Raw genomic sequence first — 19,389 nt, 5'->3', positions numbered from 1 at the left:
CGAGCAAAGAGTTAATAAAATATGTTAAAAAACACTTTGAAATGAGTTAAAAACATATTTATTCTGAAAAGGAAACACTAGATAAGTGGATAGTCCTTAATCCGCGGCGTTTCGAAGAAATACTTTCCTTCTCATCAGAGGGTAGGAATTAGCAAAATGCGGGATCGGATTTTGCATGCAAAATTATTAGATAAAACAAGTAAGTCAAAGATCTTACTTGAAAACAAAAAAAGTGAAACAGAGGGAATATGGTGAAGAAAAGGTTGATTACACATGAATGGATAGTCTGGTGGAAGATAAATAACCCAGTGACGGTAAAATCCAAATATATAACTTCAAGAAAGTTAATTGAATTTCCATTTGCACAAGTAAAATCCAAGGAAATCCCGTAATTGGAAGAAGATGGACCATAATAATCCAAAGTAAGAAATCCATGGAAAAATTCAAAAAATGTGTACAAGGAAAAAAGGGAAAACTTCCAATAATATTAATAAAAGAAAAATGAGACATGCTGTTCACTCTACTTCCGAGATATGAATATAAATAAGAAAGATCAGGAAAGAAAAAGAGGAGAAATTTAATTTAATTAAAAAACTTAACTCTAACAATACCGCCTTCTCAATCAAATGAACTATCATAAAAAGGTTAAGCCTCATACTCCAGGCTCTAAGTCATGTCGCCTCTGCACAACCGAAGCTATAACTATAATTACTTGCCCTCAAAGTAACAATATAGTAAATGTTAAAAATGAACTGATCTCTTTCTGTAAAGATAAGTCCAAATTTAATTATGACAATTTTGAAATTACATAGTTATTACTTTTACCTTTCATATAGATATAAAAAAGACTTTTCTTTAACTTTATCGTTTTTCTACATACTTCTTAAAACCTTAATAATTTAATAATCCTTTATTTTAATTCTTTATCTCTTCTTTGCATGGCCGGTTTTTTATCTGCATTTTCTGCTTTATTCTTTAAACTTTCTTATTTATCTAATATATCAATCTACCCAAACTTTCATATCGTGTATGTATATTTACTTATATTTTACTATATGCTTTTACTTTCTTTTTTCTTGTTTTTTCCTGAATTTGCAGATACCGGCCATTATCTCCCCTTAAATAATTTTTATTTTATATTTTATTATTTATTTATTTATTGGTTATTTATTATTTATTTTCTATTTATTTATTTATTTTCCATTTAGTGTCTTCTAACAACTTTTGCTGACCTTTTTTTAAGTGATGACCTGTACATTTCAGTTGACGTATATTATTTTGCCCTATATATTTTTTCGCGCCTTTAACATTTCCTGTCTGGGTCATTTTGACATTTGTTTCTCTATTTTATATTTAACTCTATCACCATTTTTTCTCCCAAAGTTCCCATTAATCTATATCTATTCAAAGTTGAGTTTTCGTTGCATTTGCATCCATATTAAAATCTTTCCATTTTCTAAATTTTATATTTTATGTTAACGTTCTTATATGTGTGCATATATAACAGCGGTGGGCGAGAGTGTATTTAAAAATAGACATTCGCTGAGCTCATTGGCGAGTAACGCTCCCATAAGTGTGCCAGAAACTGACCTTACAAATGCGTGAAAAATTTGAATAATTCGACCCCCTATCTTTCCAAGCTGATAACTACTGGAAAAATGTAATTCAAACCCTATTTTTTTTTCAATGAAAGGAGCAAGGACGAAGGTTTCATTGGTTGGTAGAACTGGCATCTATCACCGCGATGGTCGTAGGTTCAATCCTCGGCTAGCATAGCCGCACTGATGAATTGTGATACAACGAAACATCACTGTATGTCTATGATTATATATATATATATATATATATATATATATATTTACAGCACAATCACGTTGACACATCGGTTCTCGCGAGATGACTAAGTTAAGCAACGTTGAGACTGGCCATTACCAGATAGGTGATGATTTGATAAGGCTAGGCGCTGTATGTACCGCGTCGATTCGTAGAAATTTCCATGTTGGTATCTAGGGGCGCATTAATTCACTAGGAGAGAAGCAACCCCAGTCTTTGTTAAGACATGCATCGAGGAGAAGAAGGAAATTGATGTAAAAACCTGCGGTCTACTGTATAATCTGTCCTGTGGCAGTTATCTGCACCGGCAAAGGTTACCAGTAATATCAGAAAGGGTACTTGGTTTTGCACAAACCTTTACCACTATAAACAAATCATGTATGTTGATTTCCGAGCAACTTAATTGTTGTGGCGCAACACATAAATAAACGGGAGAGTCCATCACCCCTCTCCCATATATATATATATATATATATATATATATATATATATATATATATATATATATATATATATATATATATATATATATACAATGCTCCCTATCTTGGGTTAAGCATATCGGGAAATGATATACAAACTGCCATTAGCGTATTAAGCGACGCTCTTTGTGTATACAAATCGAGCGGAGGCATTTGGAGGATGTCTAAACATCGTTAATTCATTACCCAAACAGCATCAGCCGTATAGCGTAATGGTGAGAAACCTTGACTGTCATTTAGGCGGTCGGGTTTCGAACCTTGCTTGAGGCAGTTACCTGTCTAGCCGCACTGATAAGCTGTGAAATAGCGAAACACTTTTGTATGTGGATTACTATATATATATATATATATATATATATATATATATATATATATATATACTAGCAGAGGGAACCGACATTATGCGGGACAAAATGATGACCATCGAATATCTCACCCTCCCATATTTTATTGCCATCCAAATCGATGAAATCGTTTATTTTCCAATCAAATACATTGATTGCCTACTCTAGTTGAGGACTCACCGCGGTGGACTAGGAGGATGCTTAACATGCCTTTCACAGGGACGTAGTCCACAATATTTTGTAATTTACATTGCGCTGTAAAGAACATACTGTTGATTTTATAAAATTATGTTTATATAATGTCTCAAAATGCAAAAGTCAAGTATCATACTTCAATTGCGCCTTAAACAGAAACAATTGTTTCGAACGCGCCCCCTGTCATATCAATGAACATTGCCGATTTTATATAACGATCCTTTCTGCTTGTGCAGTCATAAAATTTTTCAACTGTACTTGTCATATTAAGACGTATAACGCGGTAACATCGCTTGTTCTTTCTGTCATAAGATTTTTTTCGAATATCGATCATCGATACTTATCGAAGACATTCCGATACAAAATCTGTCTTAGAACACTGCAAGGAACATAACGTACATTTGCGTGAAATTTATAAACATCGGCCAAACAGTTTTAAAATCTATATGTAATGAACTCACACAAAGACTCACACAAAGTCTTTTATTTATAATATATACATAATATATCTATATTCCTATAATTTTATTTTGTGTGCGCGTGTTTTGATATTCATATTAAATATCCTTTTTCCTATTCATTTAAAAATACAACATTGTTACATATGGGTCGTGGAATAGGATTCATCTGCAAAAGATCTAGTTAATTTTCATATTCTTTTAAACATTCATTTTAATTAATTCTCTATTAGTTTTTTAAGGTTTTCTTATAGAAGATCGTCTTTAGTTAACTATTATGTGTAATTATATTCATGCAGATATTCTACATGATTTATGCTTGGGTAAACTTTGCTTAAACATATTTATAGTAAACACAAACCTCTTTTCATATATATTCATGCATACGTATATATATATTTGTTTTTAAAAATTGCCTAACCAACTCCTCTGTCAGTAATTTGTCTACAGACATGAAACTTAATATATAGTATATTCGAACACACGTGAAAGTTTATACTTGGGTTTAAGCCGGGGAAAATCGATACAAAAGTCTGAAAATTAAAAAAAATGAAATTTGCCAAGTAAAAGTAAGACGACGGCATTAGGAATATGCATGCGTAACGCAATAGCTACTAGTTCATGTTTTAATTTTTAGAATTGCAGCAAACATGTTTTTATAGCTCAAACATTAATGTCAAAGGAAAAAGTAAATTACAAGTTAAACGTTTAAGTTTCGATTCTCGGTGGTGGTGCAGAAGTCATTTAAAAAAAAAACTTTTTAAATCATTTATATTTATCGAGTCCAATATAGTATAATAATGAATACGAAATCTGAATTAACCAAAATATCATATTTAAGCCGATTTTTCCGCTCGGGCAATTCCAGGCGGCCTCCTAGTATATATATATATATATATATATATATATATATATATATATATATATATATATATATACTAGCAAGAGTGCCGGTCGTTGACTGGGTTCAAAAACAGCCTACAGAGAATGGACTCTGATTTATAAAAGTATGATAGGTTATGAAAAGGAAGGGTTGTAAAGAGATAGCTTCAAATTTGGGGGTATCAAAACCAAAGCAAAATATGATGAAAGTAAAAATAAAATAGATAAACCACATAATTTATTATACCATACCTGTTCACACTGAAACACTTATCACAATATTCTGTGAATATATATTAAAAAATCTTGTTAAACTTTGTGACATATTTCCATTCTATGAAGGTCAGGCGCGAACCCCATCATTTTATCATACCATATTTTTTGAAACTGAAGCATATTATCAAAGTATACTTACGCAGATATATATGAAAAGTATTTATTAAAGTTTGTGCCTATTTCCATTCTATGGAGGCCAGGCGCAAACGCAGACACCATAATTTTATTATATTATCCCTATTTAAGTTAAACCATACATATCAAAGTATTATTATGTACATCTATATCAAAAACACTTGTAAATGTTTTTTTTTTTTTCATTTTTAATTTTTTTACTTCCATACTTTGTAGACCAGATGCGAACGCAGAACCCACAATTTTAATGAACCAACGTTCTGCCAGATCAAACATATCCATTCCTGTGTCTCGATACATCTTCTATCATTATATGTAATCAGTTTTTTGAAACAGACAACCATATAGAAGCCTATTCGTGACCAGACACACACACATAGACATTCAGCTTTATATTATAAGATATATATATATATATATATATATATATATATATATATATATATATATATATATATAACTACTTCATTAAATCACATAAATTAATATACGAAAGTATAAATTCATGCGCAAACTTTAAGTATTCAGTTCAACGGTGCTCAATACGTAGGTAAAGCTAGGTAGTAATTTATAAAATATATATGGGGATTAAGCTACACAGAATATCGTGCGTTTCATTCACGCTAGGATTCCTCAGGCTTATGCGAACTATATATATATATATATATATATAATATAATAGATATATATGCGAACTATATATATATATAATATATATATACGAACTATATATATACGAACTATATATATATATATATATATATATATAATCATAATAAATGTAAGTTTAAATTGTAAGAGCAAAAAAGAGAAATCTTAATCTTGGAAATGAATGAAAGCAAAGAATATGATAATCAGATGTGTACATTTAATTTTTATGCTTAAGTAAAAGATTAGAACTGTTTTTCATCGATTAATTTTGTCTTTTTTATTAGTTACTTTTGTCTTCATATTGATTAGTTCAGTCTTCTCATTAATTACTTTTGTTTTCCGATCAAAGAACTGTTTCAATTTTTCTAGATACGTTTAACCTTCCATTTTCTTATCGATTTGATTTATTCATAAGGGAATGAAAGGTTAATCTGAATAAACCAACAATCTGTATCGAGTAGGGTTTATTTATTTATTTTTTTTTTGCCAATCAGTCTTGTCATTTAATGAGTGGTTCTGTCTTCTTAGCAAAGAAATAATTTCATTTACTCACTGATCAGCTACTTTTGTTATCGATTAGTAATTGTTCTACTTCTCATACTTTTCTCTTCTTATCGTGGATTTTTTTTGTTTTTATTTGTTATCGATTAGTGTTTAAATTAATTTTCTCATTGATACGTTTTATATTAGTTATATCTCCGATTTTGCGTTTTTTTTTTTTTTTTGCTTATTTCTTCTTTTGTCTTATCCATTACGGTTTGTATCTTATTGATTAGTTTTGTCATTATTTAGCGATCGATTAATCGTTTCATTGATTAGTATTTCTGTTTTGTTTATTATTTATTTATCGTTTATTTATAGATTAGTGTAGTTTTTTTTTGTAATTGATTAATTTTTTTTCTTTTTCATCCTTTCGATGATTTCTGTCTTATCTTTCATATCGATCTGTTTCGTTTCAATAACAAAGTAACGAATAGAAAATAAAGTGCGAAGCGGTAGTTACCACATGAAACTAGGTTGTTTACAAATCTATATATTTATAAAACTCACATAATCTTGTAACGATGTATGTAACCCACTTTCCGGTTTACGACATCCGGTTGCGCATGCGCGCATGACCTGCGCACTGAAATAGTAAAGTTATTATTTCGAAATTATTATTTAACATCGGAAGAGTGGGGTTTAAAATAACTTAAACGTAATACAGAAATGAACGATGTAAAAAATAAAGCAGACAGTATTAACAATTGTTTATTTGGATAATTTAGACGCGAAAAACAAAAACAACAAAAGAACAATTAGGACGCTGAAATATTAACGTTATTATTTCGAAATTATTATTTAACATGGGAAGAATGGGGTTTAAAATAAACAAAAAACAAAATCAGAATTGGGACGCTGAAATATTAACGTTTTTATTTCGAAATTATTGTTTAACATGGGAAGAGTGGGGTTTAAAATAACTTAAACGTAATACAGAAATGAACGATGTAAAAAAAAGCAGATATATCAAAATTTGAATTTAACTATAATAAGTATTATGGTATCTGTTCAGTGCACATTTACCTATAAGTATGGCCAACCACTTATAATTCAGTAACTGTGATTTTTTTCCAAAAATAATCAATTATAATAAACAGAATGATTCATAGAAATCTATCCATATTCTTTTTTCATTTTAATATACTTTCATAGAAATGTTTCTGCTATATCAAAAAAAAAAAAAAAAGACTATTTTCTTTACGCCACAACTGTCACGCTCATACATGAATTCCATAGCTAATATAACATACTGACCCAACGGGTCACGGGTAGTCTAGTTAATACTAAAAACTGAATTAAAGTCAGAGGTATTTCCTCCTTTATATTTAAAAAATAAGCTGTTTTCATTTCATCATTCGTGCGTATTAAGTAACATTAAAGAACAAAAGTACACAGACAATTATGGATCTGTCTGCGTGACTGCATGGGTTTCTAACAAACCCATTTTATTCCCTCCTTGCGAGAAAAGGAGGGATTATCCCAACAAATGTTAGATGTCAGAAATAAAAACAAACCCTGGAATTTTTCGCGTTTACTTACTTCATCCGACTAGCACTGTAAAAGACGGCCATAAACAGAACAATAAAAAATACTAGGCGTGTCTAAAGAACATAAAGAAACATCTTAACATCAAAGTAATCAATTTATGGCCTGATGAGATCTCAGATCAAAGCATGAGTGCATTTATCCAGTTAATGACTGTAAAGAATAATTCCTCGGGTTACGATAGTGAGATGTCCCTCGCGATGCGACATAACCTGGTTTTGGTCGTACATGCGGACACTTATTTTGCCGTTTGATTAGGGAATTTTACAGTTTGGAGGACGACGCTCGCCCAGATGAAAACCGAAGGATTTTTCTATAAGATATACATACTGGTGCATAACCAAAACATCCGCCAAAGATCACTAATACATATATTTTTTTTATTTTCTTTTATATCATACTTAAAAAAAAATAGTTGTGCTTCTCGTAAACATCAAAGATATTTACAATCCTGGTTATATTCAACAGTAAGTCCATAGTTACTGATTTATATTAGTAGCCTGGCAAGGTCATAGGTGAGACGATCGAAGCAGCAAAATACAACATTCTCTGCAGGACACTATATAGACAAATATAGGCAAATATCAGCATATTTCATTGGTTTGAAAATATAGGTTCCTTTTTACCAATTGTCCCAAAATTTAAACCATAGAATAGTATTATAATCTTCAAAAAACGTACAAATTTGCATGTAGTTTCATCTGATAGCACTTAAAACATGGCCGTTTCAATATTTAAGTTGGCTACCAGTATAGATATATCCATATACAGTAGCACCCCCCAAAAGTCTACACTAGTCATTTTTTCAAAAACCGCAAATTTAAGCTAAATTGAATGCAACGTTTTAAACAACCCATACCTCATTTGATTCGCCTTTTATTCCTCTATATTGTTTACCTTTTGGTCAATGTCGCCATTCACTACACCACCATAACCTATCGGCTTGAATTTAGCTAACCATATAATGTTGGTGGATTTTAACTGGATCATATAAGTTAACAATACGTCTACAAAAATCAGTCCGCCAGTGACTTTATTGCTGTCGAAATGAAATATCGCCCTGTTCTGTCATAGTAGGTTCACTCTTCTAGGTTTCACCTAGCATTCTTTGAGAAGGGGTTTGTTTATTGTTAATCGAATGAGTTGCCACTACCGGGGAATACTGCTGGGTCGGCGTATGTTTGTAAAACAGAGTACACTTATCTCAGTGTGCTAGGTTTATATATATATATATATATATATATATATATATATATATATATAATTTAAAGGAGATTAGAACAATAGTCTAAAGAGCTGAGTGTATTTTAATGTAACAGTGAAATTACTTGTTTAATTAAAATACAGGAAAGAGAAGGTGCTCGTTGTAATTTAGATATATAATAAGCTCGATAGTTAAATGTCCTAGAGCTAATTCAATATTAAGTAATGTGATTGATAATTTAAAATTTAAAAATCAAATTATAATCAAATTAAAAATCCGTTTCATAAGAAGGAACAACAACAAAATCAATTATCTGTACGATCGTGTCGGAAAACAATCCTTTTTATTGTGGTATACATCAAGTTACGTACAATAATTACATATAGTTTTTTAATAAGCAAGATCTCCTCATCAGCAAATTTTGAAGGGTTTTTATTGAATTTAAAAGACACCATAAATATATATGGTTTATTTATGGTGTCTTTTAAATTCAATAAAAACCCTTCAAAATTTGCTGATGAGGAGACCTTGCTTATTAAAAAACTATGTGTAATTATTGTACGTAACTTGATGTATACCACAATAAAAAGGATTGTTTTCCGAAACGATCGTACAGATAATTGATTTTGTTGTTGTTCCTTCTTATGAAACGGATTTTTAATTTGATTATAATTTGATTTTTAAATTTTAAATTATCAATCACATTACTTAATATATATATATATATATATATATATATATATATATATATATATATATATATATATATATATAGTAATTTATAAAATATATATGGCGATTAAGCTACACTGCACATTCCGCGTGTCATCCACTCTAGGACTCTTCAGGCTTATGCGCCAATTCTGTGGTTGTTTATCGTTTTTATATGCTCCTCTTCTATTGAGATTTTAGTTAGCCAATCAGCCTTCTAGTATCCACCGCGCCTTTCCTATCAGCCAATGGGCGTGCATTTTATCGGACAACGGATCTGTTTTAAAACTAGGTTAGCGTTTTTTTTTGTTAGTTTATATATAAATATATATATATGTGTACATACATATATATATACATATATATACATATATATATACATACATATATGTGTGATCGTTTATGTATATTCATGTTTATTTAATTTATTTATTTGTTTATTTTCTATTGCTTTTGTTAGTTTTAAAACTATTTTGTATCGCTATCCTAGAGTAAATTTTATCTTGTGAACCCAGTCATTTGCTATTCCTTTTCTACAGTTTAATAGATGTTGGGGCTCTTTAAAGTACAGGATAGCAAATTTCTCATGAAGGTATAATCTACATAGGTCGTCTAGGTCCCTACACTTGGTAGCTTGTCTTATTATTTTCCATTCGACTACCGCCGAACTAACAAAAACAATAGAAAAGAAACAAATAAATAAATTAAATAAACATGAATATACATAAACGATCACACATATATGTATGTATATATATATATATATATATATATATACATATGTATATATGTGTGCATATATGTATGTACACACATATATATTTATATATAAACTAACAAAAAAGAACACTAACCTAGTTTTAAAACAGATCCTTTGTCCGATAAAATGCATGCCCATTGACTGATAGGAAGGGCGCGGTGGATACTAGAAAGCTGATTGGCTAACTAAAATCTCAATAGAAGAGGAGCATGTAAAAACGATAAACAACAACAGAATTCGCGCATAAGCCTGAATAGTCCTAGAGTGGATGACACCCGGAATATTCAGTGTAGCTTAATCGCCATATATATTTGATAAATTACTAACTAGCTCTACCTACGTATTGAGAACTTTTGAAGTAAATACTTAAAGTTTACGCATAAATCTATAGTTTCGTATAATAATTTTATGTGAGTAAATTAAGTAGTTGTATATATATATATATATATATATATATATATATATATATATATATATAACTTGATCTTGTGCTTAACTCCTGGCGATGATATAAATACAATAAGTAGGTACTTACTTCCTTCATAGCGCATAAAGATGTGACACAATGTTGGAAGGTAAGGAAAATCAAGCCAGTGCGATCCTAAGAGTGGAGCACTCTTGACTTTAAAAAAAAATTCTGGCCAGCCTTTTCATCAGTCCCGAGTGGGAGTATCTCGGACAGTAAACAATAAACTTATTGCATCCGAAAGACGGGGAAAAAAACCTGAGAGAATGGACGTTCGAGGATTAACCAGATGCCTTATTAAAAAGGTTCCCAAGACTCTATAAGGCTGACTGTGGCGAGGATAAATCGATTGGTATGAAGATAACCTATTCAGGATGAGCTAGGTTCATTTAGTGTTAGGACAATTAATCGAAATCGGGAATCTGAAAAATCGAATATTTAGGGGTATCAGAATCGGTATCGGAATCAGATAAATGTGTGCATATTTTACGGTGCCAAAACGATTCTTTTAATTGTCATTTTTTTTATTTGAATGTTTAAAGCAAAATCTTCTTTTGCCGGTAATAATTATAAAATAATAAATATTGGCTTTTAATGATCGATAGATGATGCTCCCAAGTGTGTACGTTTAGGAAAATACATCCACAATTAGCTTGCGTTTTTACGGTCATCGGGGAAAAATAACAACTCTATCTAGAAATATTTAGAGATTTATAAAGAATCGGAATCGAAGTCGGTAACTGTATCGGAATCAGAAATTTAGTACGGAATCGGTAATTGTATCTGAAACGGGGAAAATATTGGAATCATCCCATCGCTAGTTCCTATGCTAAATGGCATATAAGGGGGCGATGTGTCGTAATACTGACAACGAAAACCAAAACCACGATAGCAAACGAACATCTTTATATTCGCACTGGTGTTAGTCACGGTTACTAGATACTCCCAAACAATTAGAGCGGGTGCAAATAAAACTAATGGCGAGGTCGTAACGGGGTAAGGGTCGTGGTGGAAAAAATCGGATCCATTCGCCTAACATTTGCTAATCGTGAAGCGCTTGTCATGGTCTGACACTGGATCGCATCGACTTCAAATAAAGCCGAACAGTGTCACTTCGCTTCTAAACTCGATCGTTTTATTGCGACTAGAAATATGATCCGCGGTACAATTCTGTAGAATATTTGTCGGTCTGCCCGCACGCCAATGCGTCTGTCCGTGTCAGCCATAAACAATGTTTTCGCGAACGTCTTAATCGGCTTACATCCGGGTTGTAAACTTCTTATTTCATTTGTCCGCGATCTTCCTATTTATTTGCCTCCCCACGAGGGCAGAGTTAGACACATGGTCCGGTTTGTAATGTGGGGAAAATTTAGCTTCCCCCAAAAGGGCCATTCTGGACAGAAAATAAAATTAAAAATTATCTTAACCATGAACGTTTTCTCCTCTATTGACCGGGGACAGAAAATTGAAACGTAGAATCAGAACAGATACTACACTAGTACTAGTCCAAGATCGGAATAGGGCATCTGATCTTCACTTGCACCAGAGTAAGATATAAGGACAATTTCATGTGTGAGCGTGCATCCAGCTACTCGAGTGCTACATGCAAGGCTCCCCAGTTTTTTTTTCCATATTCACCCAAGCATGAAGTATTGATGCGTTTACCGCTAATCACTCCCTCTTAGACTAAGTCTAAAACACAGCCTAAAATCTAATGTTGCATAAGAGACCTCTGGTGGGAGGTTAAACAATAAATTTGGCCAGAAAATGTGACCAAAGATCACGTGCAGAATCTTCGTGGGGTCAAGAACGGCGAATAAAAAAGTCCGTCATAAGTCTAGGAGTTGTTGGCAAATAATGCAGACGGGCATAGGTACGCACTCCAAAAGCCGGAAAGCGAGGTGAGAGGAAAACAAGTATGTAAACACGTAAAGCAGGCTCCTGGAAGCCCTGAGACAAAACTGAAATAAGTGTATACATATAAAATATAAATTGTTGTGTTGTGGTTCAGAATCAGCATGCAAAGAAAAATTTCAGGTGTGTATCATTGATTTATTATGTTCGCATGATGTACATGTACATTGTCACAGCAACCCAGCGGCTGAAGACAGCGGACCTCCGAACAGAAAGGTATGAAACGTCTTCCATATTACCCCGTTCATATTACATATCTCCGTTTTGAACTCCCACAATACAACACTAATACGCCTCGCACTATCTGTCAAGCTCCAACATCTGTCCCATCGTATCTATGAGCCTGTTTCACAAGTATTTTAGTGGGATGCGCTTTGATGAAATTAGATCACTTGTGTCTCCCCGATTACATATCACGTCTTACTCGACACGCAGCTAAATCCAACCACTTCAATGTTGACGTTCCTAGACGCAGGAAAAGCTTTCTATTTTAACAGTTTTCTCTCATGTTTCCTACTACCTTGACTGTTTTAAGCTGCAGAAGTTTAAATGTAATGTGAATACACATCTCACTGCTCAACTCCTCACATTCTCTTGTTGTTAAACATGATCCCGAATAATAGACGCCTACTGTTCAAATGGCCATAGGCTTTATTTAAGATAAAAAAAGAGTAATTAAATTGGAGTAATGGGCTCAGGCGACCGGCATTGAACCAACCCTTTCTTTTTGGGGGTGGAATGCTTAGGAGGATGTCGATCTAGATCCAAACTAAACTATTCTTCAGTAAAAAAAATGATCGGATGGCCCAGGTAATAAGACTAGAACCAAAATGTATCAGGTGTTTATCAACAGTTTGCATGAAAGCGTTATTGTCGACGACGATGACATCATTGATAAATGATCATCATTATTCTCCTAATTAAATATTCCATCATTCTGTTTTCTTTCACCTGATATTCCATTATTCTGCCGTTTCCTAATTTCACCATTATATCAGTGCATTATTCAATTATTCCGTTATTACAACCATTTCCCGATTCAATCTTTCCGCTATGCAACCATTTTATTATTCATATTACAGTTATTACTTTTTTCCATTGTTCCCTCGTGTCGTTATTTTACTATTTATTTTACTGTTGTCATTCAAACATTTTGTTATTCTATCTTTCCTTTATTAGATCATTTCGTCATTCCACTATTCTGTTATACCGTTGCTCAATTATTCCTTTATTTTATCATAAGTGTCTAATAATTAATAATCGGTTATTCCTTATTTAAAAATGAGTTACAGCAGTTGTCAAAATAAACGGAGAGTGTTTGAAATATGTGGAGACTTGTCACTCAAATTCTAGGGAACATCGCAGGTTACTCTCAGCTAGCAATTACTGATAGTGATTTGTGTGAACACTCTTTGTGAGTAAATAACAACAGCAATAATAATAATAATAATGATAATAATAATAATGATAATAATAATGATGATAATAATGTTGATAATAATAATGATGATGATGATGATGATAATAATAATTATGATAATGATAATAATGATAATAATAATGATAATAATTATAATAATGATAATAATAATAATGATAATTATAATAATAATAATGATAATGATAATGATAATAATAATAAAAATGATGATAATAATAATAATAAGAAGAATTATGATAATGATAATAATAATAACGATAATAATGATGATGATAATAATAATAATAATAATAATAATAATAATAATAATAATAATAATAATAATAATAATAATAATAATACGCAGGCGCCAAAATGGTTAGTCTCAAATCAGAAAAACAATCGGGGACAAGCAGACCGACAAAACCTGGATGGGAAATAAGACTAGAAACACAAACGTAAAAAAGAAACCAAAATGATCAACAGGAAGAAAGCAATGTGGAGAAAACAGAATATTGGAAATGTAACTGACAGGGAGAGGCTAAACAAGAAACATGAAGAACTGGACCAAAAAATAAAAGCAAAAGAAGCGAGATTGAGACGATATAGATATAAATCTGAACAATGCAAACAAAACAGAACATTTGAAACTAATGAACGCCAATTCTACGAAAATGTGAACGAAGGAAAAACAAAAACAGAACAACCAAATCCAACAAGAAACAAAACTCTACTGGAGTAAAATATGGGAAAAGCGACGAGATCACAATAGAAATGGCGAATGGCTGAAAGACATGAAAGAAGAGTTACAAAAATAGAAGAAGGAACAGGGAATGAAATCAGCAAGGAAACACTAAAGAAGACCATAGGAAAAATGGCAAACTGGAGAGCACCAGGGCACGACGAGATACATGCATACTGGTTCAAAAAATTCACAACCTTACATGAAAGACTAGCCCAAAACCTGAGAAGATGTATACAGGAAACAGGTGCATCAGACTGGATGACAAAAGGGAGAACTACACTGCTACAGAAGGACACGGAGAAAGGAAACGCCCTTAGCAATCACGTGCTTACCAACTATGTGGAAGATACTGAGAGCACTACTAAACCTACCACTCCCTGAATAACCGTGGACTCATCCCCGAGGAGCAGAAAGGTTCCCAAAAAGGAAAAAGAGGAACATATGGCCTGCTATATATAGATCAAAAGATCCAAAAGGAGGTAAAAAGGAGGAGAAAAATTCGGTCATGGCATGGATCGACTACAAAAAAGTGTACTACAGGATCCCCAAAGCATGGATAATAGAATGCCTAAAAATGTATAAAATACCAAGCAGGATCACCAACGTAATAGAAAATGCAATGAAAACATGGAGACTGAAATTGACAACTGATGGACAACAGATAACAGAACTTAACATACAAAGAGACATCTACCAATGAGAATCACTATCACCACTACTGTTGATCATAGCCATGATGGCCTTGAACAGTATTCTGAGAAAGTGCCAAGCCGAATACAAGTACATGGACGATCTGAAACTTTTTGCAAGGACCGAAAACGAGCTAGAGACACTAATTAACAGGATCTTCGGCCAAGATACCCAAATGGAATTTGGAATGGAAAAGTGCGCACTACTAGTTATAAGAAAGAGAAAACTTGAAACGACAGAAGGCATGGAACTACCCAACCAAACAGAAATTAGGGCACTAGGGAAACAAGACGACTATAAATACTTGGGAATTCTAGAAGCGGACACCACCAGGGCAACAGAAATGAAAGAGAAAGTTGGAAAGGAATACCTCAGGAGAACAAGAAAACTCCTGGAAACTAAATTATATAGCAGAAACCTAATAAAAGGCATAACTATATTGGCAGTATCACTAGTAAGATACTATGGACCGTTTATAGGATGGACAAAAGAAGAACTGAGATAACTCGACCAGAAAACCAGGAAACTCATGACCATAAATAATGCACTACACCGAAAGGACGATATTGACAGACTCTACGTGAAAAGGAAAGATGGTGAGAGGGGACTGATCTCTATAGAAGACTGTGTGAAGGACACGACAAAAGGACTAGAAAAATACATAATGCAAAACACTGAAAGAATAATTATGGCAGCGAGAGAAACTGAGAAAAAAAACAAAACAGAAAACAGAGAGAAAAACGACAAAACGAGAAAAGAGAAGTGGGAAGAGAAACAACTCCACAGAAGATTCATAAGAATGACAAAAGATGAGAATAACGAAAACACCTGGACATGGATGCGAAAAGGACATATAAACCGAGAAACTGAATCTCTAACAACTGCAGCACAAGATAACTCGATAAAAACCAACCATATCAAAGCAAGGATCGATAAAACACAAGAAAACAGCAAATGCAGACTCTGTGGACAAAGAGACGAAACGATAAACCATATTGTAAGCGAATGCAGCAAACTGGCCCAAAAGGAATACAAAAACAGGCATGACCAAGTGGGGAGGGAGGTACACTGGGAATTGTGTAAACGACTGCATTTTGAGCGTACAGACAAATGGTACAAGCATAAACCTGCAACAGCACTCGAAAACGAGAACCACAAAATCCTATGAGACATGGACATACAGACGGACAAACCCATCCAAGCAAGAAGACCAGATGTCGTAATAATTAGCAAGAAAGAAAAATCCTGTCTAATCGTGGACTTTGCAGTCCAAGCTGAGCACAGGGTGAGTATGAAAGAAAAAGAGAAACGAAGCAAATACACAGAGCTAGCCAGAGAGTTAAAAGGGATTTGGATGATGAAGAATGTCCAAATAGTACCGATAATAGTAGGAGCACTAGGAACAATCTCGAAAAACTTCGAAAAACGAATGTCAGAAATTGGAATCAGATGAATAACTGCAAAAGTACAACGACTAACGATAATGAAAACGACTGAAATATTAAGGAAAACCCTTGAATGCGGAGAATAATACAAGACAATATAACGAATAAGCGTTACAGGGAATGAAGAACACCGAAACTACATATTTACAAGTTCTACACCCCCCATCATGCACTCCCCCCATTGTTTCATCACCGATCCCCACCCCCCCAAAAAATGATACCAAAGGGCCGAGAAGGGTCAATAAGGACTGAAAGACCGAGGAGCGAGCGCCAACCAGACCTCGGCTGGACAAGCGCAAAGAGAACTGGGACCTTGGGGAGGTTGAGTGCCACTCAAATTACAGCATAAACCAATGGCCACTACCAGCGAGAAATCAATGGTAAGCGGCTGTTGCGATGATGCAAATTCATTTGCAAATGCTATCGAGGGAGGTGGAGAGGTCTGGACGTCTGGGGAGACTTGCTGTCACTCAGCTTCCAGAGAATACCACAGGTTTCCAATCAGATCGTTTGTTGACTTGTGTGAAAGCTCCATGTGAGCCAAAATTAATACACAGAGCTCGTCAGAGAGCTGAAAGGAATATGGATGAAAAAAGAAATCAAGATAATACACATAATAGTAGGAGAACTTAGAACAATTCCGAAACACTTTGAAAAAAGAATGGGAGAAATATGAATCACAGGAATGGCTTAAAAGATACAACGAATAGCATTAATGAAAACAGCTGAAATGTTAAGGAACTCCCTCGAATGTGGAAACTAATACACGAGCCACAAGCGCTGGCTAGAGGAGCTGCTGCAGAGAAAAAACATGAAACGTTACATGGAACCAAGAACAATGAAGCTGCATACCAATAAGCTCACTATAACCTCCCAATCTCCTCCCATTACCTAATCATCCCCCCCAAAAAAGAATGATGCCAAATAGCCGATAAGGGTCGGGGAGAATGGAAAGATCCAAGCGAGAGCGCTGACCATACCTCCGGTGGACAAGTCCGAAGAGAACTAAGACTTTAGGGGAGGCTTATTGCCACCTAAATTCCCGTGGCGACCAATGTCCTCTCTAGCGAGAAATCAATGGTAAGTGGCTGTTGCGATAATGGAAATTCATTTGCAAATATTATCGAAAGTGGTGCAGGGTACTGGAAATCTGGGGAGACTTGTTGTCACTTAGCTTCCAGGGAACACGAAAGTTTGTTCTCAAAGACCTGATCCTGTATGCCTCGTGTGAAAGCTCCTTGCGAGCCAATAATAATATCTCTCCCCAAAAAACAGTCATACAAACATGTATGTAATTAGATCGGCTTCGGTTGGTAACACAGAAAACAATCATGAATTGTCACGGAGCATGATCATATTAAAGTAGAAGAGCACTAACCTGACTCGAAGGGTGCAGAGAGCCGTGGAACCCTGAGACAGCTTAGTGCCACTAAAATTTCAAGGCTTCTTGCGAGCGACAAATCTATGGTAAACGGTTATGGCGATAATACAAAGTGGTTTGTATTGGTTATCAAAAAGTGGTATAAAAATATGAGAAATCTTGTTTCCATTCAGAATCTACCGAAGACCACTGTTTATTATCAGCGATAAATCACTAATGCTGAGCTGACTGAATACTTCTACTCCACTACTACTACTACTACTACTACTACTACTACTACAAATAATAATAATAATAATAATAATAATAATAATAAAGAAAAATCCTCGAGTTCGGCAACCAACCCACATGAACTATGAACACTAACCAATAACGAAGAAACTCCAACAGAAATAACCTAAGTGGACTGCAACTGCAAAAACAGTCAATCTTATATAAACACAGAAAACAGAAATAAAATAATAATAAAATGCGTAGATAAATAAATGCCGCGACCGATGCCACATATATTAATGGAGGGTGGAAAACCCGAAGAGATGGGACGTCATAAAACCTTCTTTTGAAAGAGTGCGAAGAGAACTGCAACCCTGGAGAGGCTTAATGCCACCTAACTCCTAGTGAAGACTAACAGTTGCTTCCAGCGAGAAATCTATGGCAAGCGGCTGTTGCGATTACGCAAAGTCATTTGCAAATGTTTTCAAAAGAGATGGAGCGTATTCGAAATCTGGTGAGACTCGTCACCCAAAATTTAAGGAAATACCATCGGTTATTGTTAGTGATTAATCTCTGATGATGACCTCTGTGAGAACTCCTAGTGAGTACATACTACTACTACTACTACTACTACTACTACTTATAATACTACTACTACTACTACTACTACTACTACTACTAATAATAATAATAATAATAATAATAATAATAATATCTGGTCATTTGATGAAAAACTTAGTGCACGAGCTAATATAAGGTTTTCAGAGTCAGAGGCCCAGACGATTCCGTTTTGAGATGGCAAAACGTAAAAAAAAAAAAAAAAAAAAAAAAAAGAACGGGGCTTGAGATAGGGGAGAATGGGGTAGATCTATATTATCAACTAAATTTACTAAAACAGGACCTCTTGTCAGTAGTGGTTCCGGTTGGGGATTTCGCTTGAAAACCAAGAAAGACAGATGGGTTGGTCGCGGATCGAGTGTCGGGCCGGCCATACTTTATTGTCGCATTGTCGAAATTGTTGGCCGACTTAGTGTTACGACTAAGATAACGAATCCCGGGGCCCCCGCCGACAATCAGTAACCCCCACCACCAGCCG

The sequence above is a fragment of the Euprymna scolopes genome, chromosome 36 (genome assembly GCF_053919585.1).
Source record: "Euprymna scolopes isolate OS-2025 chromosome 36, ASM5391958v1, whole genome shotgun sequence".
Taxonomy (NCBI): Eukaryota; Metazoa; Mollusca; class Cephalopoda; order Sepiida; family Sepiolidae; genus Euprymna; species Euprymna scolopes.
Note: the sequence above shows the minus strand (reverse complement) of the source record.